The following is a 25,355-nucleotide window of genomic DNA, read 5'->3' as shown; positions in this document are numbered from 1 at the left end:
GGTTTAATGGAGGCTCTCTCATTGAGGCCTGAACCCTTATCTGCTCTCAATCTGACTATCCACACTTTTTGTAACATATATCTTTTCACTGCATATTTTAGAGCATTTTTGAGTGTTCATGAAAAGTTCTTATATTTGTTTTATATGTTTTTGTATGTCTATATGTTTTGATGTATATAGCTGTTATGTAGAAAGTATCTCATGAATATGTAAACATGAAGTAGCTTTTGATAGGCCATTAGGAGATGCATCAATTGTATAAATGTAGCCTATGTGTTTGAAGGTCTTTGTTACGTGATCTGATGAAGCTCAAATGAATGAGTGAAAGCGCTTATCTGATCTGCAGTGGAATTAAAGTTGGATTTTAACCTGAAGATTTTGTTTTTGCATTCATCTTTGGATTTTAACCTGAGGATTTTGTTCTTGCATTCATCTTGCGACTCTGTCTCAGCCCAGTTGCTCCCTTTGGTTTTGTTTATTTTTATTCAAGTTTATTTGGCAGGACTGGGTGTTAATCCTGTTTATCAGCGAACAGTTTATCTCTATATTATTAACCAAATTATTAGTTTGTCTCCACAAAGGATAAATTACTTAAAACTAAAGTGATACCATTTTAAGATAGTATTTGATTGTTTGCTTGCTCTTTTTCAATCCATAACTGTTTGTTTTTTGCACAATTGGTACAATTAGCTTTATGCATCACTGCTTTATCCCATCTCGAAATTCTCAAAATGTTTTTAAGAGGCTATATGCAAACATAGACAACTATATAAAAACTAATATAAAATGCAGAGTAATGACTGTAGAGCAAATCAGCTGTGCTAACATTTAAATATTTTAGCATTCATTTTTTTACTTCAATAAAGAAACAATTTCTACTACATGCCATTTTTTTGTGCTTCTGCTGACAGTGCATTATCAAATGTTTGTTGCCTTAAGTCAATTGCATATGTATACTGGGATAATCTGCATGGCAGAGATGCAAAGAAAAGGGCCTAGAGTGATAAGCTAAGTTAGGTAACAGTCAGACCATACCAAAATAAATAAATAAAAAAATAAAACATTGCATAGTCTGATTTTTAGAATTCTATTCTTCTTCAAACCCAGTTCCCTTTCAGTGCTACAACAGTACTCATTACTCTAGCCATTGCTGGTTGTAGATGTATTCCAGTCCAAATCATTCAGACGAAGAGGTTCAGGCCTAATCAATGTCAACTACAAGCTCCAACCTACAAAGCTGCACCACTTGTGACATAAGCCATAATGCATCCATCAGCTGAAGCTACTGAGTAAGTGATGCTACAAACTACACTCTGTGCCCTACCACGAGTCAGACCTGCAAAGAACATCATCCAGATTAAAAAAAAAAAAAACATGAACGAAGTACGTTACAAAGCTGGTGATGCACTTCATTCTCCAAACATATCTGATCCAGTGATCTGAAACTTCTTCCTCTGACAAACCATGTAAAGTGAGTGAAGCAAAATAATGAGTATTCCACTTAATTAGGAAAGTATATTCATTTTTTTCCTCAGCTTTACCCCACCCCCCATTTGTCTACTAATGATCCTCTCCCTCTTGGTCAATCAGTTCATTCTTTCCTCCATCAATGGGGGAAGATCCAAGCAGAAGGGGTCATCATTAAGGCAGCCATCAGGGTGGTGCAGCATTTTCTAAGCCTTACTGCCCACCTTTGTGCTCATACAACAATAACCCCGGGTGGAGTGTGCAGTAGGCATTAATGCTCCACTAATCATCACTATTGCAAGGGGTTGACATCAGCATGACATTCTTGCCAGCTACAGGAGGCATTGTGTGATTGTTTCCCTGGTGTCCACCAGGAAAATCAATCTGAGTGCTTGTGCCCATGAGCTCATACCCTCCATCCCTCTGGATGGGCATGCCACTTCTGCCTGCCAGTGGATCAAAGGCTTTAGCCGCTAATCTTACTTAGGTTACCTGGGCTGTAATCAGGGCTTTATCCCACTTTGTCATCAGTTCAGGCTTGAGAATATGCAAGCTTTTCACTTGCTGTATGCAAAAAAGTTTAAAAAGCAAACAAACTGGGAAGCAGCATCATTCCCCAGCTGTTTTAGTTTCTGCTTTCCTTTTAAGAAATTTGTACACAGTAGTGCACATTGACCTTTTTTGCTGACACTAAAGTCATAAAAAAGGAGGGCAATGCAAGAGTCAGTAATTATAATTATGTCTATCGGTGAAGATGAAACTAAACCAGCCATCATCTGGCTGAATGAACCCCTGCCCCTCATATTTGGTAACCATTTGAAATGTCAGGACCCGCTACAGTGAGCCCTGAAACACGGGGCCTGACTGAAAAACTTACAGACTTACATATTCTAAATCTGAGATGGCCATTTCCCACTGCACTGGCCCAGTAATGAAGGAGCCTCAATTTTCACCACTGGCAACAGTGGGGGATGTACACACTGGGAGGATGACAAATACATACACAGTAAAGTGCAATTTCCCTTAAGAGCACACAGAGATCACGGTCAGTCTGGGGTTGGTTTATCCCTCTTTCTCCAGATCCCCAGTAAGATTCCCCACTGGCACAGCTAAAGAGCTGAGATCTCTGCTGAGTGGCCAAGTTAAGACCTCTAGCACCTTCTCTGTCCAACCAGTGCTTCGTGTCCTGGCCCAAGTAGCTGATACACACACACTGTGAGATTTGATTTATACACATACACACAACTGGGACAGGCTGGCACATGATTACTAGCTATGTCCCCTTCTGCCCAGACTATAAGGTAGTTTTCACAGCCATCAGCCAGCTCCTTATCAGCTACTTTAAGGCCCTTAGTAAAGGTTGTCCAATCTTACTATGTAATGTTACTATTAATCCAAATGGTAGTTTGACCAAGGGCCAGGCTATTAGGAGTGGCCTGTACAGTCTCACCAAAGAGATATGCAAGTACTCTAAGAGCTTAAGTATATCTCATAGATATCAGCCACAATGATAAGTTTAAATATATTTAATAATAAATAATAAAAGAACAAGACAATACTCAGTAAATAATCAGTTACATCAGAGTTCAAAATCACAGGAAATATTTAAAACAACATTGCAAGACAGTCTCAAATAAATAAAGAAAGCATCTAAGCTATACTTTACTATATTCTTAGCTGAATCTAAAATAGTTACTATGCCTAAAAACTTACTTACAGCAAGGTAAGTGCAGAGGTGGTGAATGGATATTCTTGTTAGGTCAAAGACGAAATACAAAATGTCCCCCCCCCCCAGAAGGTTCTTAAATTAACATAAAATATTATTGCTGGGTTAGCTTGGATGACATCACTTTTTGTCACCTGACTTTAGTTCCCAAGCTAAACTCCCATTGTCAGAAATTACCAACATCTAGCATCTCCCTGTGAAAAACACATAAACAAGGACCTTCTTAGATCTTTTGTCAAATGGTGCAAGTCGCAAAATAATTTACATTCATCCACATGTAAAGACAACACAAAAACTTCTAGTTCTGCACTGAAACTGAGAGATAACATATTTTATTTATGGACCAGCTATAAAGTAATTTAACCTCAATTATTCTTAAGTTTTGCAAGTTAATCTTCTATGCTAGAATACAGTGGATATAAAAAGTGTGCACACTCCTGTTAAAATAGCAGGTTTTGTGATATAAAAAATGAGACCACAATAAATCATTTCAAAACTGTTCCCACCTGTAATGTGACCTATAACTTGAACAATTCAATTGAACAACAAACAAATCTGTTAGGAGAAAAAATATAAAAAATAAAAAAACATACAGTACGCTGGTTGCATAAGTGTGCACACTCTTAAACTAATACTTTGTTGTGTGTGCACACCCTTAAACTAATACTTTGTTGAATCACTGTTAGCTTTAATTACAGCATTCAGTCCTCTTGGGTACACACCTGCCATCAATGAAAGAGATTCTGATAACCCCAAATAAAGTTCAGCTGTCTTAGTAAGATTTTCCTGACATTTATTAAGTTGCCTGCTACAGCAAAAGCCATGGTTCGCATAGAGCTTACAAAGCATCAAAGGGATCTCATTGTTGAAAGGTATCAATCAGGAAAAGGGTAAAAAAAACTAGGTGCATGGCCTTCCACATTACAGTACACTAGAAAATGGAGATGTATACTACAGCAACAGGGCAAGCAGCATGCGTTATGTCTTATCTGGAAGTGCAGTACTAGTTCTCCAGTTTAGCACAGACTAACTGAATCTAACTGGGGGGGTGCATGATGAGTACTGAAACAATGACTTATAACTTCTTCTTCTTCTTTCGGCTGCTCCCGTTAGGGGTCGCCACAGCAGATCAACTGTTTCCATTTCTTCCTGTGCTCTGCATCTTGCTCTGTCACACCAACCACCTGCATGTCCTCTCTCACCACATCCATAAACCTTATCTTAGGCCTTTCTCTTTTCCTGTTACCTGGCAGCTTCATCCTTAGCATCTTTTTCCCAATATACTCTGCATCCCTCCTCAGCAAATGTCCAAACCAATGTAATCTTGCCTCTCTGGCTTTGTCTCCAAACCTTCCAACCTGGGCTGACCCTCTAATATACTTATTCCATCCTCATCACACCCAGTGCAAATCTTAACATCTTCAACCCTGACACGTCAAGCTCGGACTTCTGCCTTTTTGTCAATGCCACTGTCTCCAACCTGTATAACATAGCTGGTCTCACTACCCTCTTGTAGACATTCCCTTTCACTCTTACTGGTACTTGTCTGTCACAAATCACTCCTGACACTCTTTTCCACCCACTCCATCCTGCCTGTACTCTCTTCTTCACCTCTCTTCCACACTCACCATTACTCTGAACTGCTGATCCCAAGTACTTAAACTCATTCACCTTTGCCACCTCTACTCCCAGCATCCTCACCATTCCTCTATCCTCCCTCTCATTCACACACATATATTCTGTCTTAGTCCTGCTGACCTTCATTCCTCTTTTCTCTAGAGCATATCTCCACCTCTCCAGGGTCTCCTCCACCTGTTCCCTACTCTCACTACAGATCACAATGTCATCTGCAAACATCATAGTCCACGGGGACTCCTGTCTGATCTCATCTGTCAACCTGTCCATCACCATTGCAAATATGAAAGGGCTCAGAGCTGATCCTTGATCAACATATAACTGATGTGACTAAAACATGGCTAAGTTCCTAAACACTTAAGGAACCACATCATTGGCATGATACCCAGAGTCCAGTGATATTTCAGTAGACTCACAGGTAAATTTACCAGGAAATGTTTGCATCCACTAAAAGTGTAGGTTCACGGCAGGTACTATCTACAAGGGAGGGTGTTATCCTCAGTTTTCTCGCTCAGATTAACACTCCAATCATCTAATTTTCATCTCAATGATTTGCTTAGAAAGTACTGATAAGTTATGAGGTGGTAAAGATCATTTTATTATATTTATCTGATTATTCAGAAAAAAAAATAAAAAATAACAGTAATCAAACATTTTCATAGCACACTGCCTTGAATCTTATCAGAAAATAAAAAGCAGGGGATGAAGAGGCAAAGAACACATGGTGTAGAATGGCAAATTACAAGATGCAAAGAAAGAGAGCACAATGACAGGAAATATCTTGTCAGCTGGTTTTATTTTTATTCAGCTGCAGAAACAAGCAATCTACAGAGCCCTTTCTTGCTTAACAGTCTAAAAGGACAAAATGGCACAGAAGAGTCAACAATCAGCTTTTTTATTACAGGACCACTACATAAACAATTCTCTTTCTTTGTGTTCACTTCTAGGCATTACTAATAGTTTTATCACTTGTTTAATTGCCCACACAGTAGAAAAAGAGTATGTACAGTGAGCAAGCAACTTCTCTTTACATCTGCTTGTTTTTTAAATCATTTATACCTTTTACAATACCTAGATATTACAAGAAGTTCTGACAGCCACATTAAGTATCAGGACAGTGAGAGAAAATGCTTTTAAATCTGGCAAATGCTTCTGTGACAATTGGGGAGAGATGGGCGAAGGCTGCCAGCCTAGTCAAATAGAATTTGATATATAATTCTGGCATTTGTAAATAAATGTAAAATACAGGCATGTTTTCTTGAGTGTAAAAGAATATTGCGAAATGTGGAACTGCAAAATATGTGACAACATTGGACTCTACTGGCCAGGTGAAGCATGTTGTGACCCTTTCATGTTAGAATTCTGCTCCAGTGCGTCTGGATGAAGGTTTCATGCCCATTGTTTTAAGGCTAAAGTTTATGACCAGAATTTAGATGTGGAAGGTGCTTTATTGCTCTGGTTTCTGCTGGAATGTATATGTGAAATGCCTTGTATTGTTGTAAGTTTCTGAGCAGGTGTTAGAGTGCTAAATAATGCAGTTTGTGGCCTGAGAACTCAGACCAGGTGTTAAGATGATACAATATGAATACTGGGAAAACCTAAGTGTCAAAAATGATGTAATTTGGGAGGGCCTTAGAGACATGTTTGTTAGTAATGTTTAAATACTATTTCTCACAAGAGACTGGGAGCATTTTGATCTTGGATATCTAACTCAGCACTCTGCCTAAGCTCACATGTAAGTTTCTAGCACTGTGATTTCTTGTAGGAATAGTTAAAGCTAGTAAAGCTTAATTAAGTAAATCAGTTTCTGTGTGATCTCTGAACTCTTAGATATCTCTGTGGTGTAGTAGTTTTGTCTTGTGTTTTAATTATTTATTATTAAATATTTTTAAAGCCTTCTACCTGTGTCTGGTTTATGTAGAGATAAATTATCCTTTAGAGTACATTATATATTTATAGAGTTTACTGTCTAAGCCCTTCCAATAAGCCTAGACTGAATAGTCACATTACCATTGGATAATAATATTGCACAGTAATAATTGGACACCCTTTTAAGGGCTTTTTAGTAGCTGATAATTAACTGGGTGGTGGCAGAAATTACTACCATCTGGGTAATAGGGGCACAGCTGGAGAACCTGTGCCAGCCTTTTCCCAGGAAAGTCTGTGTGGTTGTATAACCTCTTCTCAAAGTGTGTGTGTGTGTGTGTGTGTGTGTGTGTGTGTGTGTGTGTGTGTGTGTGTGTGTGTGTGTATGTATCAGCTACCTGGGCAGAGACACTAAGCACTGGTTGGACAGAGAGGGTATTGGAGGTTTTAGCTTGCCCAGTTAGGCTGAGACCTGGACCCTATAGCTGTGCCAGTGGGGAGTCTTATTGGGGACCTGGTGAGCAAAGGAGCAACCAGCCCCAGACTGACTGTGATCTCTGTGTGCACTTAAGGGAAATTGTACTTTACTGTGTGTATTAGATATCCTTTCCTCTCTTCTGGGACACAACCTCCCTGGTATTGGTGGTGAGGATTGAGGCTCCTTGATTACTGGGCCAGAGCACAGTCGTCACTGCTTCCAGCATTTATTTTCGTCCCTTTGCATCAGTCATAGATGCAGTTTGACACTCCTGACATGTAAAAACCCAAAGACAAGTAAACAAAGCAAATACAATTAAAATATATAATAAGATAACTTTTACTCATCCACTGCAGGGAACTTGCAATCTTTCTAACAAGTAATTCTGAATTACTGCCTGGAGAATCCAACATGGTGATGTTCACTCAAGGCCAGATCTCAATTCCTGCTGCATCATAGTTTCCAGCCACTGCCCATGAGGATGTGATTGAAAATTAGTACAGCCAACTGGTAGCTACCAGGGAGAAGAAGCATCCATTTCTTGGCAGAGTCTGAAGCCAGCTGGTAAATCTTTGGGAGACATTGTACTCTTATACAAAGGTAACAGACACAGAAATAATGGAGATTACATCCTATTTGCTTGTTATCTTTTATCCTGAAAATTATCCCCTATTTGTTGCTTACGTTTCATCTTTACAGCCCTGACACAACTTTGCTGTTAAAAATTTTAGCTTTCTAGATTTTAATTTTACTTTTTTTTAAATGTATTTATTTGTTAACTGGGAAAGTGAAATTTTCCTCAGACACTTTCAGCCACTGCCCAGGGCACAATGGCAAGAATAAATGAAAATAAAAAAAATAAAAAATATATATATATATATATATATATATATAGGTTCATAGGTAAGTACTAGGCTATTGGCCCTAGGGCCTATATAAGCCTAGCCAAAAAGGTACCCTGGCTTCCACCACCCAAGAAAATTATTTTCCTGTCCCTTGTCAAGAAGAGCCACAGAAGTGATCCCCGGAGTGAATTTCCTATTTCCCATCCAATCATCAAGATTTTTCTTGAAGAGTGCTAATGAGAAGCTCTGTTTGACATAGATAGGTAGTCTGCTCCAGAGTATGGGAAGTCTCTGGGACAGGAATCTATCCCTCCAGCATGTTCTGTTTATTGTGGTGACAAGGTTTAGGTCCCTAGAGCATGTAGCTCAGAAGGATTGGGATTTCTTTAAGTAGAGCATGTCCAACAGCTCTGGGTTTGACATAGCTTTGTATATTAGGCAGAGATCACCTCTGAGTAGGTGATATGCGATGGGGTAGAGCTGGAGTTTTTTGAGACGGTCTGCGTAGGGCATCTGTTTGAGGCTAGTAATCCTCTTTGTGAGGTATTTCTGCGGCCTTTCCAGTTGTTGTAGATGTCTTGTGAGGTATATACCAAACGGGGCATTGTACTCTATAATGGGTCTAATGAGTGATGAGTAGAGGGGAACAATGACCTCTTTTTTTTCTGGATGAGAAACATTTTGTGATGAGGTGTGCCACACAGAAGGATTTCCTGACCACTGTAGTGATGGGATTATCAAAGGAGAGACTACTGTCCACCTGTGTCCCAAGGTCTCTTATCACACTTTCAGTGTTAAGTAGACTACCCCCTATGTGGTAGTTCATGGGTACAGAGTTTTTACCAAAGGGGATGACAATGCACTTTTTGGCATTGAGCTTGAGGCAATGGCTTTGACACCAGGCATCTGTCTCAGTGAGTCCCTTTTGTAGGATGTCCACATCATTAGGAGTTTCGATTATGGATCCTAGTTTGCAGTCATCTGCGAAGTTAGTTAGCCAAAGACCTTCTGTGTTAGCCTGTACTTCAGAGAAGTAGATATCAAACAGGAGAGGACCCAGGACTGAACCCTGTGGTACTCCACTTGTCACTGGTCTGAAGTTTGATTTGGAGTCTGCTACTTTCATAGTGTGGGTTCTGTCAGTAAGCCAGTTGGCAACCCATCTTGTGACATAGGGATTTATACCTAGTTTAGTGAGTTTATCTATAATTCCAGAGTGGGGGATGGTGTCAAATGCCTTGGCGAGATCTAGATAGGCTGTGTGAACCACCTTACCCTCATCTATGGCTTTGGTGACTGCTTCAAAGAAGTCTATCAGGTTTAGGAGACATGATCTGCCTTTTACAAACCTGAACTGTGTGGGGTCCAGAGTTTGGAGATCTCCAATGTCTTTGTTTATGAGTTCCATGATGATACGTTCCATGGCCTTGCAGATCAGGATCGTCAGGCTAATGGGGCGGTAGTTCCTGGAGTCTGTCATGGCTCCCCCTTTGTGGAGTGGGATAACTGTTGCAGTGCACCATTCAATGGGCACAAAGCCTGAGGTGAGGCTATTACTGAACATGGTACTTAGGTTGGGTGCCAGTTCATTCTGTAGTTCATGTAGAAGGTAGCCTGGGATGTTGTCAGGTCCCATGGATGCTGTGTTCTTGCCTTTGGAGAGCGAGGTTTTTACCTGTGCAGCCATGATTACGGGAACTTTGCATTCTTTCGGTATAGAGATGGGCCCTTTAGTGGGTGAGAGGGGGGTAAAGTTAGCAGTGAACCTATCTGCCAGGATGTTGGCAATATCAGTTTGTTCTGTACATTTAGTGCCATTGTGCTGTAACTCAGAGCAGATCTGAGTGTTGCCATTGAGATTCTTGACATAGCTATAGAATGCTTTGTGGTTGTCTTTAAAATCAGTGGCAATTTTGTTTTCATAACTAGCTTTGGAGGATTTTATGAGGGATCTCAGCTTCTTACTAAGGCTGACCAGGGAGTTCCTCCAATCATGGGATTTTACTCTTTTTTTGCAAGTTTCTTTCTTCTGTTGAAGAGTTTGTTTATGGCAGATGGCCACCAGATTGGCTTCCTGTTTTTGGAGGATAGCATCTTGATTCTGTTAGGGATAGCACAATCCATGCACTCATGTAAGTGCTTATAAAGTGCATTTGTGTAGGATTTAGCAGTTGCACCTCTATTGTCCATCTGCATGGGTGTTGTGAAGTTTGCCACTTCTGTCTTAAGAAGCGTGAAGTTGGCTCTGGAGAGATTTTTTACAGTTGTTTCAATAATGGGGATCGGGGCGGGATGTGGCTGTCTAGGGTGATTAGCTTGTGGTCAGATCTGACCAACAAAGAATTGACCTCTGGTGTGGAACACCGGTCACCCATGTTAGTGATGACCAGGTCTAGGATATTTCTGCCTCTGGTGGGGGTGTGGATAGGTTGATCCAAGGCATTGGAATTTATGAATTCCAGAAAACGTTGAGCAAAAGAGTTTGTACATGAGTAGTTTTCACAGTTAATAGTGGGGTAGCTGAAATCACCCATTATTAGGATGTTGGGTTGTACCCTAATATTTTCCAGTGTATCAAGAAAAGAGAAGTAGGAATCCTGGGGCATGGTGGGGTGTCTGTAGCAAGCTACAATCTGGACTGCAGTCTTGCCCAGAGTAAGTTGAACTTGGATAATCTTGGATGCATTATGCTGAGATATAGATATAGATATAGCTATATATATATATATATATATATATATATATATATATATATATATGCACAATTTAGTATGACAAATTATCTAAGCTGTTTTTGAGGTTAACTCCATACAGAAGTAGGACGAACACGCAAACACTACATGGAAAGTGACCAGAAATCAGGATTCAACACTACACCTTGGAGTTGTAAGGTAGAAATCTTAATCACTGAGCCACTGTGGTGTCCAATACAGATTGCATCTTCCTCTCTCACTACTTTTCAAATTGTTTGCATACAAATGGTGAAGGGTATTGTGTCTGTAAATTCATGAAGTATTTCTATTCCTTCCTATTTGTAGCTGAACCATTCCTTCTGTCTTCTAGTCTCCTTTGCCAGTCAGTCTGGACTAACTGAGAAAAGGAAATCTTTGAATCAGCATTTGCTGGAACATTTCTTGAGCAAGACGAGAGTCTGTTAACTGCCTATCAGAGGCCAGGATCTGCCAGATCATCCCCACACTCAGGTCATTGAGCCCCAACTAACAATATGATTCTGTCATTCTACATGTAGGTGTAATTGACCTGAGACATACCTGTCTGAACTATATGAAGAGAAACATGATCCTGCTCACAGACTGTGTATCCCAGGTTGGTATGAGTCTATCACTGAGCAGCATCTTGCTGTCTCTAAGAATTATGCCACAATATGAGCAGAAGATAACTGACTTTAACACTTGGTTTAGTTTTGGTGTCATTTGAAGGGAGTACAATATTTTCAGCCTTCCTCCCTGCAAGCTGTCCTCACCCAGGATAATGTAGACATCTGTGTTGTTAGAGAGAGATGGAGAGCACCCTGGCAGTACACGGCTACAATGCTTTCCACACATTTAGACTAACTACTGCACAGGAAAAGAAAAAAGGTGGAGGTGTCTCAATTTTCATCAAAAACAGTCACACCTCAAGACTAGTCAAGTGGTATGATGCACTTGAGCTTGTCCATGTCCAAATCACCATAAACAAGGGCAGACCATATCGTTGCAAGCTACAGGTACTTTCTGTGACTCAGGATACTCATACCTCTTGCCTAAACCAACTGGAGTTGCTCTGCATTAAGCCCAGCAATATATTCAAGGGCAACATTAACTACCTCACTATAAACTGTTTACCATACAAACACAAGTTGTAGGGTTTGATTCTCACATAGGGTAATTGGCTAGGCTTAAAATGGCCTAAAAGAGCCTATTAAAATATCAGCACTCAAAATGCTGAGTGCCAACATGCCAAAAAAAAAAATGACCAAAAACACAGGAGAAGAGCAAATCTCAAAGATTGCTCTTCTCCTTAAAACTTCTTTTTGCAAGGGAGGCGGCAAGCCCCCTGCACTCAGACCCCCTGAACCTATATAAACCAACTTCAAGATCACCATATCTCAGAGAAAAAAGAATATTCAAAGAAATGGCATCCCAGACTTCGTATATGCATGTTGAATCTTTCAGCCAGTCAGTCTCCATATTTCTGGACTCAGTCTTGGTGGTCCTGACATTTTAAATGGTTATTAACCCTTATAACTCATGCTTTGTTCTGAGCCCAGTCTTCTAGCTATAACCCTGCTGTTAAACTGTTCTGACTGCACTGTCTGTTTAACCTAATATGTTATTATAGCATAGTTGTTTAACATTTATCAATATGACATCATAAAGAGTTGGACAACTATCTAAAACTTATATAAGCATTCAAGTCTTCCATTAGGCTTTATACATTCTGTGACATATTTCTTTCTTTCCTTTTATTTCATTAATTAAGAGACTGGTTCCTTGATAAAATTACCCCTAATGTGGGGAGTATTAAATACTGCTTAGCAAATGATAACTCTGTCTCACCGCACATAGTATATAAACAACATTGTAATATTAGCAATTGTGACACAACTACTTAGTTTGCCGTGCCAGTCTTATTAAAAAGCAGACATCCAGTGTCAGTTATCAAACTAAGAGATGTTCTACTTATTACTACGGAACCACGTGAAGACTTTTTAAACTGCAAAAGAAAAGCACTTTCCTTGGCATTCAGAAAGCCTTAGTGCAATGAAGAAGCCTTGTCATAGAAGGTTTCTGCATTGCACTAATCCTTTCAAATTCAGAGAATGCTCTGTCACTGAAGTTTTCCCCTCATAAGGGCCTCAGCATGGACAGTGATCTCAATGGTAAATTTGCATGCTAATATGGCAGTCTGGGGGAGTGGCTAATACTAATTACTCATGCGCTCTCCCATGGAAATGTCTGCTGCTCCTGATTTGCTCGGTTGAGTGATTCAATCACCCATCCAAATAAAATTTTACTCTGTGAGGAAAAGGTGACCACAGTAAAAAGACAGCAGCCACCCATTCACTCCTATGGGAGTATTCTTGGTGCAAGTAAGTTTGGCGAGGTTTGTGGGTGCGTGTGTTAGTCTGTATATACGTGTGGACATGTGTGAGAGTATCTGTAGGGACATGAATAAGGTTTTGATGGCTGTGCGTGTGTGTGTGTGTGTGTCTGCACTCTTGCCTGGGTGGTTGCACTAGGGGGGGGGGGTTAGGTTAACTAGAGAACTGAGAGTATGAATGTGTATATCCGTGTTGGTTTGTGTGTGTAGGTGAATGGGTGGGGATTTCTGAGAGTGTGCTCGAGTGTTGGGAGGCGTTTTGTAAGGAGGAATGGATGTAGGTGGGAATGCCTTGTAGTGTGCATGCGTATGTGCTTGTGTGTGTGTGTGTGTGTGTGTGTGTGTGTGTGTGTGTGTGTGTGTGTCTGCACTGTTGCCTGGGTGGTTGCACTAGGGGGGGGTTAGGTTAACTAGAGAACTGAGAGTATGAATGTGTATATCCGTGTTGGTTTGTGTGTGTAGGTGAATGGGTGGGGATTTCTGAGAGTGTGCTCGAGTGTTGGGAGGCGTTTTTTATGGAGGAATGGATGTAGGTGGGAATGCCTTGTAGTGTGTGTGCGTATGTGCTTGTGTGTGTGTGTGTGTGTGTGTGTGTGTGTGTGTGTGTGTGTGTGTGTGTGTGTGTGTGTGTGTCTGCACTCTTGCCTAGGTGGTTGCACTAGGGGGTTAGGTTAACTAGAGAACTGAGAGTATGAATGTGTATATCCGTGTTGGTTTGTGTGTGTAGGTGAATGGGTGGGTATTTCTGAGAGTGTGCTCGAGTGTTGGGAGGCGTTTTTTAAGGAGGAATGGATGTAGGTGGGAATGCCTTGTAGTGTGCGTGCGTATGTGCTTGTGTGTGTGTGTGTTCTTGCATGCATGTGTTTAGGGGTAGCCTTTGCTGGCATGATGCATGGGTCTTTGTGGAGAACACTGCATGGTCAGGTGTGATAGTACAGTATTTGATTACAGTTATTGCAATGAATTATACACAGTAGCTCGGTAAATAATTTGGGGATGGAAAGGATAAAGAAAATCTGGTAATTAGAAAATGCATGTTTGGAAAACGTGGTGGAGACCAATGAAGAAGACAAGATAACATACAGAAATGTACAGAAAGGAGGTGGTGGTGTCTATCATCTCAGGAAAAAACACACAGAAGGTGTGCTGGGACTTAAACTATGTACATACCTAGATATTCTCATTGTTTTATATGCTGCCCTCCTCATCCAGGTAGGTAGCCACTAGTAATGAGGGAACAGTAATTCATGAGGGAAGGTAACAGAGTAGAAAGAATAGAAGGAAACGGGGGCTACAAGGAAAGTACGAATAGTGCTGCGAATCTATTAGTGAGGGCTGAATGAAGGGTACAACTTAGGGAAAAGGGAAAAGGGAAAAAAGGAAAGAAGTAAAAAGATACTGTGTGGAAGTGCCATGAAACAAGGAGTGCTGCATGGATGAAGGAGGAAGACTTTTCTTATGATAGCAACTTTTTGAGTGGGATCCAAACTTAGATAAAAGTTAGGAAAAGAAAATGTTGAATAAAACACAGACTGTGCTTGCATCCTGAATATGAAAACATTCTTGCAGTGCATTGTAGGATATTTTTGCAAACACTGACAGTATAGGAGCACTAATAATATGCTTTTGATGACTCTAGTGACTCAATGTCTACACATTTTAGTTTTGTATCTTATTTATTAAATACAGTATTGCAAATATTAGTCCTATTAACTTAACAGCCAGTGCATACGTTTGGGACTGCAGATGTAGATTTGTATGTTTGGGTATCATTAAGAACAAATATAAAAACATAACCAATACCAAACATAAACAAACAAAGCAACAAAATTAAAAGAAGAAAAAAAAAGGCCCCTTGATTGCCTGCAACTCTGGGTTCTTTTAGCAGCTTTTTCAGGTGCTAGATCATTTCACTTTAAAATAATTTAACAGCTCCCTGGAAGCAGGTGTTCTTCACTTTGACTGCTGATGAGTAGCTAAACAGTATGGGACTAGATGTTATCAGACTGAGTCAAACTGTGATTTATATATATATATATATATATATATATATATATATATACACACACACACACACACACACACACACACACACACACACACACACACACACACACACACACACACACATATATATTCTGTGATTTGATAAACGTGTTGTTGCTGTCTTTTTTTGGTTCCCCCTCATTGCAGCTGGAAATCAGCTGCTACCAGATCATCTACTCATTCACTCAGTCTGTCAGACCTGCCTTAGTCTCTGCTGGACTTAACCTGACCCATGCTCTGCTGCAGCATCATACTATTGTTGCTAGTGAATGTGCTGTAAACCCCTCCTCCCCATGACAATGTTGTGAAGTCTGCAGTTACATGCTCAACCTCCTAACCAAGTAGTACGCCACTGGACAGAGCTCAGCAGGGTCTTAATGCTTCTAATGCAGTTAGCCTAGGCAGCCTCCCTCCTCCAAGGATGAGAAAATGGGTGTCACATGCACACTGCCATCCTCCACCCCATCCAATCCATCCAGCATCTGTGGTGCTGGTTGAACATGGGTCATTTGGGGAGCAGTAAGAGCTTTATCTCTTTGTGTCATGGGCCAGACAAGGTCACTACCTACTTTGTTGAGCTTACTAACTGTCATTATGAGATATGCTTGACTTATGTGTAGTTGATTACAGCATCTTAATGGGCAGCACAGTGGCACAGTGGATAGCATTGTCACATCACAGCAAAAGGTTCTTCAGTTTGATTCCTGGCTGGGGTCCCTTCTGTCTGGAGCCTGCATGTCCTCCCTGTGCTCATGTTGGCTTCCTCTGGGTGCTCTTGTTTCCTCCCACATTCAAAAGTTCCAAAGACATGCAGTAGATTGACTGGACACTCTATACTGGCCATAGGTGTGAGTATGAATGTGAGTGTGTGCTGTGAAAGAAGTACAGTGGCAGGGCTAGCTACCCAGCAGTAATGTCTGACAGGGTGGGTGTTATTGAGAAAATAATGTCCCACACACAGGTGTTGTGACCGCTAATGGCTGGTCCTGGAAGGGCCATTACTTCCCCCAACAACACACACCCTGGTCAGCATTATTCTACTTAACTGCTTCATATTTGCTCTGTAATTAGTCTATACATTTTTATATTTCTGATGTAAAATAGTTCACTGTTGGAGGAAGCATTTTACATCCAACATATAAATTAAATGAGTATTTAATCTAAATATGCACACACACACACACACACACACACACACACACACACACACACACACACACACACACACACACACACACACACACACACACACACACACACACACACACACACACACACACACACACACACACACAGACACACACACACAGACACACACACACAGGTGCACACGACACATGCACACTTACATTTGTTTTCTTTATTTTTCCATCTTGTTAAACACTGCTTTTTTAAACAGTACCTAGCAATCAGTAAATAAAATGGCGAGTCCTTGTACCTGCTACTGCAGTTACTTTTGCTAGCTGAGTGTTTTTCATTTTATTTACTTTTTTATTTTATGCTTGCTAAACAGCAAAGTCGCATTTAGCGAGTGTAAAAAAAAGGTAGACTTTTTTTTTTCCAGTTCCCTGATTTATGGCAGCTTAATATGCTACCACGAAGTGATGGAGTTGTGTTTTACCAATACATTAATAGACTATAGGAGAACATTCATTCTCTAATAGGGTGACAGTGTACACTTTGCCTATTATCTAAGTAATAGTAACATACTGTCTGCTACAGTATGATCTTTAATTTGTCTAGATCCATTTCTTCTTCTTCTTCTTTCAGCTTTTCCCAGTTAGGGGTCATCACAATGGATCGCCTGTCCGCTCATGACTGGCAGTCGAGTTTTATGGTGTTGAGTTGCCAGCCCGGCACCCAACCTTCCATGGAAGGCACACACATGGACACACTCATGCCTAGGGCCAATTTAGAGTATCCAATCCACCAACAGCATGTCTTTGGGATGTGGGAGGAAACTGGAGCACCTGGAGGAAACCCACGCGACCACAGGGAGGACATGCAGACTCCACACAGAGGGCACCCCAGCTGAGGATTGAACCGGAAAACCTTTTGCTGAGGAGCGACACCGCTAACCGCTGAACCACAGTGGCCGCCCCATTTAACAAATAATTTGTTTGCTATCACTTTTGTCTTGACTTACTTTCTTTCTTTCTTTATTTATTTATTGATATTTGTTTACCTGGAAAATCTGAAGGGGCAAAAACCCATTTTCAGTGGAGGGCTGGGGGAGAAGCTCCAATACATTGCATGAAAGCAAAACAGCAGAACATAGCAAATATAAACATTTGATATGGATTGTCAGTTTTACCAGTACACTATAATATAACATGAATTTTGCTCTCAGTGTCTGAACAACTGGCTGGTCACTGTGAGTTTGCCTTTATAAACCTGGGAACACAGAAAACCCAATCCCCTGCCCAAATATAGATGACACTGATCTTGCTACCCAATTCAATTCTTTCTTCATAGACTCTATTTCTAAACTTACCTCCTCTTTTTTAAATAGTCATTCTCCTACCTCCACTTCCCCTCATACTTCTCCCCCTCCAACATCTCCCACTTCTCCTCTTGCTTCTCCCCCTTCAACTTCTCCCACTTCTCCTCAGGCTTCTCCATCTCCACTTTCTCCCACTTCTCCTCATGCTTCTCCTCCCCCAACTTCTCCCACTCATTCCCCACCCCCACCATTCTTCATCAAACCTATTCCTACATCCACCATAAAAAGACTCCTGCAGAAACTAAAACCATGCACCAATGCCCCTGATAACATTCCCCCATACTTCCTCAGCATAGCTGCTGAAGCCATTGCCCTCCCTATCAGTATCCTAATTAACAGCTCGATCCAAGAAAGTATTGTTCCTCAAATATGGAAAAAAGCCTACATCATTCCACTGCATAAAGGTGGAACCAATACTAATATTACCAACTTCCGTCCCATCGCCATCCTTTTCCCATTTCAAAGTCCTAGAGAAATGTACCCATCTTCAACTTCTTCCCCATCTCCTAGACAACAATCTACTAACTCCTACACAGCATGGATTCAGACCCCATCATAGTACTATGACTGCCCTCCTATCCTTCCTTGAAACTGTGAATAAAGCTAGAGATTCCGGCCTCACTGTATCTACCATCCTACTCGATCTCTCTAAAGCCTTCGACACTATCTCTCATAACCTACTTCTTACTAAACTATCTAACCTAAACCTTTCTACCTCTTCCCTCTGTTGGTTTCTAGCTATCTCTCCAATAGGCAACAAGCCGTCAAATGGAAAAAGCCACCTCATCCTTCCTCAACACCCACAGGTGTCCCACAAGGTTCTATTTTGGGCCCCCTCCTCTTCAACATTTTCATTAATGACTTTTTCCGCTCTATCCCCCTTGCAAACATTATTCAATACGCAGATGACTCCACAATCATTTGTGCTGCCTCATCCATCCCAACTCTTTTAAAACTCACTCAAGATGCCTTCTCCACCACAGAACAATGGATGAAAGACAACCATCTTGCTCTCAATGCTGCTAAAACTAAACTTATGATATTTACCCCCTCCAAAACTAATAACCTTGACAGAAATTTATTCTCCATCACCAGCCAAAATAACACATCTCTTGAGCTGGTATCTGAAGCCAAACTGTTAGGGGTCCAAATCGATGACAAGCTCAAATTCAACTCCCATCTACTACTAAATATAAAAAAACCCACCAAAAACTAGGCATGCTCTACCGTCACAATCGGTTCCTCACCTCAACTACCAAAATTACTCTCTCTACCACATTTCTCCTTCCCTCCCTTCTCTATGGTGCCCCTCTTCTAACTAACCTACAATCTTCTCTGAAAACCAAACTGTCCTCTTGTTACAATAAAATAGCTAGATTCGCCACCAGTAACAAATCATCTACCCATCACTGTGAACCTCTCCACAAACTCAACTGGCTAGAGCTTCCCAACTACCTCTCCTACACTCAGCTCATCTATGCACATAAACTCATATTCCAGCCATCTCTCTGTCCCTCTCTCTCTACTACCTTTAAAATGCATCAAACTCAAAGACTTCTAAGATCTAACAATCAAAACCTCATAGAAGTTTATAGACCCCTACACCCTCCAGGACACAACCTCCTATCCTTCTCACTAGCACGCCTATGGAGCTCCCTCCCCCCCTCAATTCGTACAATTGCTAGCCTCCCATACTTTAAAAAATCACTACACTCCCATCTAAAATCCTCATGGGAATGCTCCTGTTCACACCCCTCATAACCTACTCTCTACTCCCAACTCTTTTTTCTCCTTCCTTTGTCTCAATTCCCAGCTAGCAAATTCCTGCTTGCTTCTAGCATACAACTCCTTATTTGTACCTAGTAATTTTTAGTAAAAAAAAAAAAAAAAAACATATATACTACTTCTAACGTTTAACCAGAAATTATAGAATGTTTTTCTTTATAATCCTCATGTAAACTATGTGTGGAACATAATCTTTGTATAATCTGTATGTAGAACATAATCTCTGTATAATCTTTATGTGGAGCTTTTCTCCCCAGGACTCCATTGAAAACGGGTTCTTTTGGCCCAATGGACTATCCTGGTTAAACAACTGCAAATAAATAAATAAATAAATAAATAAATAAATAACGGGGTTTTACATTAAGCTGACAGACTGTAAATTATTTTGCCATTTATGATTGTAACTTGCAATATTAATTCATTTGAATTTGGTTTGTTTGTGGCATGCTTTTCTATCTGTTAGTGATATACCTGATCTACTATTAAGAAGTTATAGCATTTTCTTGATATCAATCAGTTAACTCTTGTTTTGACAGTTTTTAAGTTATGTTATCAGATGTGAGTACCATTTTTCTAGACGTCAAGTTAAAAAATCAGATTATGTTAGTGGACATGCTTTGTTCAGTTCAAACTTGTTTTTATGTAGAACCTATTCTGTGCATCTGCTTCTTTGAAACTTTATTGCTATGTGCTTGTGTGAAATCTGCAGATATGACTTTCCATTTAAATAAATCACCTCATCTTGGTAGCGCATCATGCTTCTTAGCATTTCTTCTATATCATTGCTGGATGTTCTGACCATGATTTGATTTTTAAGTATTTTTAAATATAACTGCTGTGTTTTTGCTTCACCGTGACATTTATTATGGAACATTATCATTCGATTTCAATATCTCAGTTCTGGAAGCTCATAATTAATTGCTTGTGGCTGTTGCTGCAGCAAGTGTTCTCTGAGATATGCAATGCTTTTTCTAACTTGACTATTTTTTTCTTATTATGTTTTACTTCACTGTTTTTCCTTCTTTTCTTTGATGTAATTAGTATATTCTCTTTACTTTATATTTTGCTTAGATTTAAGCACATTAATCAAACTTGACTGAACCACTGATTGATTGATACGGACAAATTGCTTGCCTCGTCTTTCCTATCTGTGATAGATTCTTTCCTGTCTCTGCCTTAGTCAATCAGTTAATCAATCACTCAATTTACTTATTATACATAATCCTAGGCTTCTTGCAGATTAAATCAACACAATTCTAAACAAAAATTACTTAAGACACCTTTGCTCAAGGGATATGTTTCACCCAGGTGTGTACACCAGTGTGGTTCATCCCATTTTTATCAATTATACACCCATTACATTTGCTCTTCCTGTCTTAGCGTATATTTACATCACATGCCCGTGCATTTGCCACACAATAATAGGAGGCTACTGATATACCAAACATGCAACAGAGCCATAATAATCATGTAGCTCACACATTAGCACGCAAGTGTGTCTGCAAACATCTGACCTTTATCTGGGGCCTAAAATTTGCTACATGCGCTATATGCATTGTTAAATTATAGGCCATATATTTAGCACTCGCAGTGTGAATACTGTAAATGTCTACTTTCTGGATAACATTTATCACTTCTCTAATATGTTGTCCATATGCCACTGTTTATATTGGTTCATGTGATGATTGCTATTGCTCAATTTTCTTCATGCACTTTAATTTTGTCAGGTATAATACATACGCGTGTGAGCACACACACACAGACACACACACACACACACACACACACACACACACACACACACACACACACACACACACACACAAACACACACACACTCACACACACACACACACACACACACACACACACACACACACACACACACACACACACACACACACACACACACACTCTGTTTCTCACACTCACATACAATTTAACCATGCTAACATCGTAAATATGGATTGCCTTTGCAAAACTAACATTTGAAAATAGAAAGAATGAACCATAGTGGTTTAAAAAGAAAGTTAAATAGGCAATTACAGCAAAGAAAGGGAAATTCACTTTCTGAAGATGATAAGAGATGACTATTGTTAGGATTATGGGGAACAATAAAAAAGTAAATATCACTAAGAAATACTGAAATAAATTTTAAAAAGGAATTAGAATAAATAAATAATATAAAGATGGGTTTCCTTAGGTATGTACATAATTAAATTTCTTAATGAAAATTCTTAATGAATTTTTCTCCTCAGTTTTCACTAATAATAAAGGGGATACTTTCATGCTGGGAAGGGGACAATAGTGAATGGATAGCCTTATAAAAGATGGACAAGTAAATAAAAAATCTACAAAGAAGGAACTTATTACTCTTAAATGAAGAAAACACAAATGCCTTATTAATTTATCTTTTAGCCTCTTAAAAAAGGCATATAGTAGCTATACGTATTTAAAAGGTCACTTGTTAGTGGTATATTTCCAGAAGATTATAGCAATAACCCATGCCTGGGTGTGGGTAATGCTGGATTTACCCATGGTTGGTGTGGTTTGGTCATGAGGGCAAAGCCGAGTGGCCAAACAAAGCCAACTGTGGGTAAATCCAGCATTACCCACACCCAGAAGTGGTTATTGTTATTATATCAATGTCATTATTTAAGAAAAAAAATAATTACTTTTCTTAAATAATGGCATTGTATAATGCCTCCTTGCTGCCCTTCCGCAGCTGCCTGGTATTCTGCGGCAGTTCTGATGTACTGCATATGCATAGCCTCGCAGTACATCAGAGCTGTAAAAAGCAACGGAGAAAGCAAGATCTCCGTTGCTTTTTAAAAACTGTTTTGCTATGTTAAATGGGTTTAACATAGCGAGACAGCTTTAAAAAAAGCCATTAAACATAGTGAGACAGTTTTGAAAAAAGCAACGGAGAAAGCAAGATCTCAGTTGCTTTTTACAAACTGTCTTGCTATGTTAAAGGAGTTTAACATAGCGAGACAGCTTTTAAAAAAGCAACAGAGATTCTCCGTTGCTTTTTTTAATGCTGTCTCGCTATGCAACGGAGAATCTCCGTTGCTTTTTTAAAAGCTGTCTCGCTATGTTAAACTCGTTTAACACAGCGAGACAGTGTGAAGCAACGGAGATCTTGTGTTCTCCTTTGCTGTAAAAAAAAAGAGTTATAGTAATGGAAAAAGTCCGGGCGACCGGACCTTTTTTTCCATTACTATAACTCTGATTTACAAAGTGCATGCTGACCAATCAGCGTGCACGTTTTTTAATATTAATGGGGGGTCGTTGTATAATAGAAAGTATTTCACACTGGTAATGTTACCTAAAGGGGGAGTGGGCTGCTGTCAAGAACTAACAAGGATAGTTACAACCCAGTATTTTTTTATTTTCTCCAAACTTTCAGGATTTCTAATACCTTAACAACTGAAAACACCATTCCTAAGTCAGGGGTAGAATTAAAGTTAATGAAATTAGTATTGCTTCAGTAGTTGATGTTTGCCAAGGCTTTTCTTCTCAACTCCAGTAAAGTGTCTAAAAACTGTATCCTTCTGCAGTTCATATGGAGTTATATGTATTAGTAGCATATTTTAAGTATACTTTAAAATTCTTCTTTATTAGCTTAGTTGCTTCTACTACTATTGGAACTATCTGAAGTCTGTTTTTTTCACATTGCTCTACTTTCAGCTTTTTTTAATTTTACATATTTGTTAACCAGCTAAGCCCAATGTCTTTTCAGGGGTAACTCAGGAGGACTGTTTGGTTAAGTGACTTGCTCATAGTCACACAGTTGGCAAATGGAAGTTGAAAGAAACAAACCCTGTACCCTTGACTACAGAAAGCAGTTCCTTAATGGCCTAGAGCTTTAATCCTCTCCACTAATTACCAGACTGCGTGTCTTATTATTTTATAATTTTATATCTCTCAGTGCAAAGGAAATCATAATTCCTATGTGTAGTTAAGTCAACAAGTAATAGGTTCTTAGGTAAGTGCTAGGCTAGCTGCCCTTGTGGGCCATTTTAAGCCTAATCAATTTCCATTACAGAGTGAGAACTAAACCCTGTACCTTGGTTCTGTGAGGTAAATACCTTAACCATTATACTAAGCCCCAACCCCTATGTTTGTTCTTTTGTCTTTGATAACAGTATCTAGTTTTCTTGTTTCTAGTTTCTTGACTTTTGGTATTTGATGACTTCACATGACCAGAACATCTTCATTTTCAGTAAATTTTTTGTGGTTCGCATTTTTAATGCTTTTCACCTACCTGTATTTTGTAGTGTTTGCACAAACCCCAGTGTAACAATCTTGCCACATTATTTTGCCTTTCAGCATACAGATCCTCAGCCATGAGCATACCATGAACAGCAACAAGATGTGTAACTGTGTCTAGTTCTGTACTACCAAACCCACAATGCCTGTGCCTCCCACTCTCAATATAGATGTGTATAGGTTAATATATTGAGATGTCATCAGTCTTCCCTCTGAAGCACAAGAAGTGATGGAAGAAACACTAAGAGGAAGATAAGCCGAGTTTACATCCTAAGAGTATAGACCTTGGGGAGAAATTCTGACATTATTTGTTTTAAAAAGGTCTTATAAAACTCACCTTACCCAGTTTTATAGTTGGATCATGTAAGGAGAATGCAGCAAAGAGTAGCATACATATTTCTTCTAGTTCTTTGACCTTGGTCTCCACAGAAGCTTGCTCACAAACAAAAATGGGTAGGATTGGAAAGAAAACCAATAAAATGGACAGAGCAGGGGTAGGGACCCCTTTTGAACCAATTCTGAAGACTGTCACTTCAGCACATTTGTGTCAGAGGTGCAGCTTTTTGTTTAATTTACCAGCTTCTGTGTACATTCTGAGTAACATTTGTATATTTAAAGAGCTAAACATGTGCACAAGTAGTTCAGGCCATTGCAAGGGCAAGCATTATTATTTTCCACTAGGAAATATTAAATATAGTTCTATTATTTTGAACAAGCATTTATATCTGATGTGTTAATTTTGGGATGGGGAGACATTCGCTGTGTGTTGTTTAATTCAATATTTGGTTAATGGAATGGCTGAGTAAAAAAGTGTTTTAACAGTTAACACAATGGTCCATAGATAGAAAGTTAGGAGAGTATGTACTCAGAATGATGCTTGTATAGTATTTGTTTTTATAAAAAAAAAATCACCAAAAAGTAGCGTAAAGTCAACTGAAGAATAAACAATGTACAACAATCACGCCAAAATGTTACTGGATCCAGCTGAGGAAAAACAGCACCCACAAACAAAAATTCCTATCCTTCTTTATTGTAAAACACAATTGATTTAGTGCTTTCATCCACAAAAATGTGGACTTCATTAGAATCTGATGAATAGGAATATTTGTTCATGGGTGCTATTTTTCCTCAGCTGGATCCATTAACGTTTTGGCGTTTTTTATAAAAAAGGCAAACAAATTCCAGTCCTTTGAAAGGATACATCTAACTAAATATGTTTTTTACTTTTACTTTTTTAAATGTTTACAGTTTGCAAAACCATTTTAATGCTTAAGTGAGGACATAGTTAAAGTTCATGAAATCAGTATTACTTCAGTTTTTGAAGTTTAGTTCTTCTCAGTTTCTGCAGCATAAACAGGATTGCTTCCTTCTGCATTCAAGCATAAATGGAAACTGTTTTATTGGCCTAGCTACTCCTAGTGTTATTTGAAATATCTGAACATATTTGTTCCATATTACTTTGGTTTCTGTTTGCAAGTCTTGACACTAATTTTATGTCTCTTATGTACACTACAGGTGTGTTTCTTCATGTTAATGCCACTGTTGTCCCCTACTAGTCAACAATAACATATGGTTTTCTTGTTCCCTTCTTCTCAGTAGTTGGCATTGGGTGATCTCAAATGACCCCCT

General features: G+C 39.5%; 1 protein-coding gene across 1 annotated transcript in view; it reads left to right on the top strand.

Moving 5' to 3' along the window:
* Positions 1 to 25,355, top strand: part of AASDH (aminoadipate-semialdehyde dehydrogenase) — a 1,090,146-nt gene that overhangs the window by 309,932 nt on the left and 754,859 nt on the right. The window lies entirely within an intron of this gene.

The sequence above is a fragment of the Protopterus annectens genome, chromosome 2.part1 (genome assembly GCF_019279795.1).
Source record: "Protopterus annectens isolate FY-2018-M chromosome 2.part1, PAN1.0, whole genome shotgun sequence".
In the NCBI taxonomy this organism is placed as follows: domain Eukaryota; kingdom Metazoa; phylum Chordata; order Ceratodontiformes; family Protopteridae; genus Protopterus; species Protopterus annectens.
The sequence above is the reverse complement of the archived record's forward strand: the minus strand, read 5'-3'. Positions and strand labels throughout refer to the sequence as shown.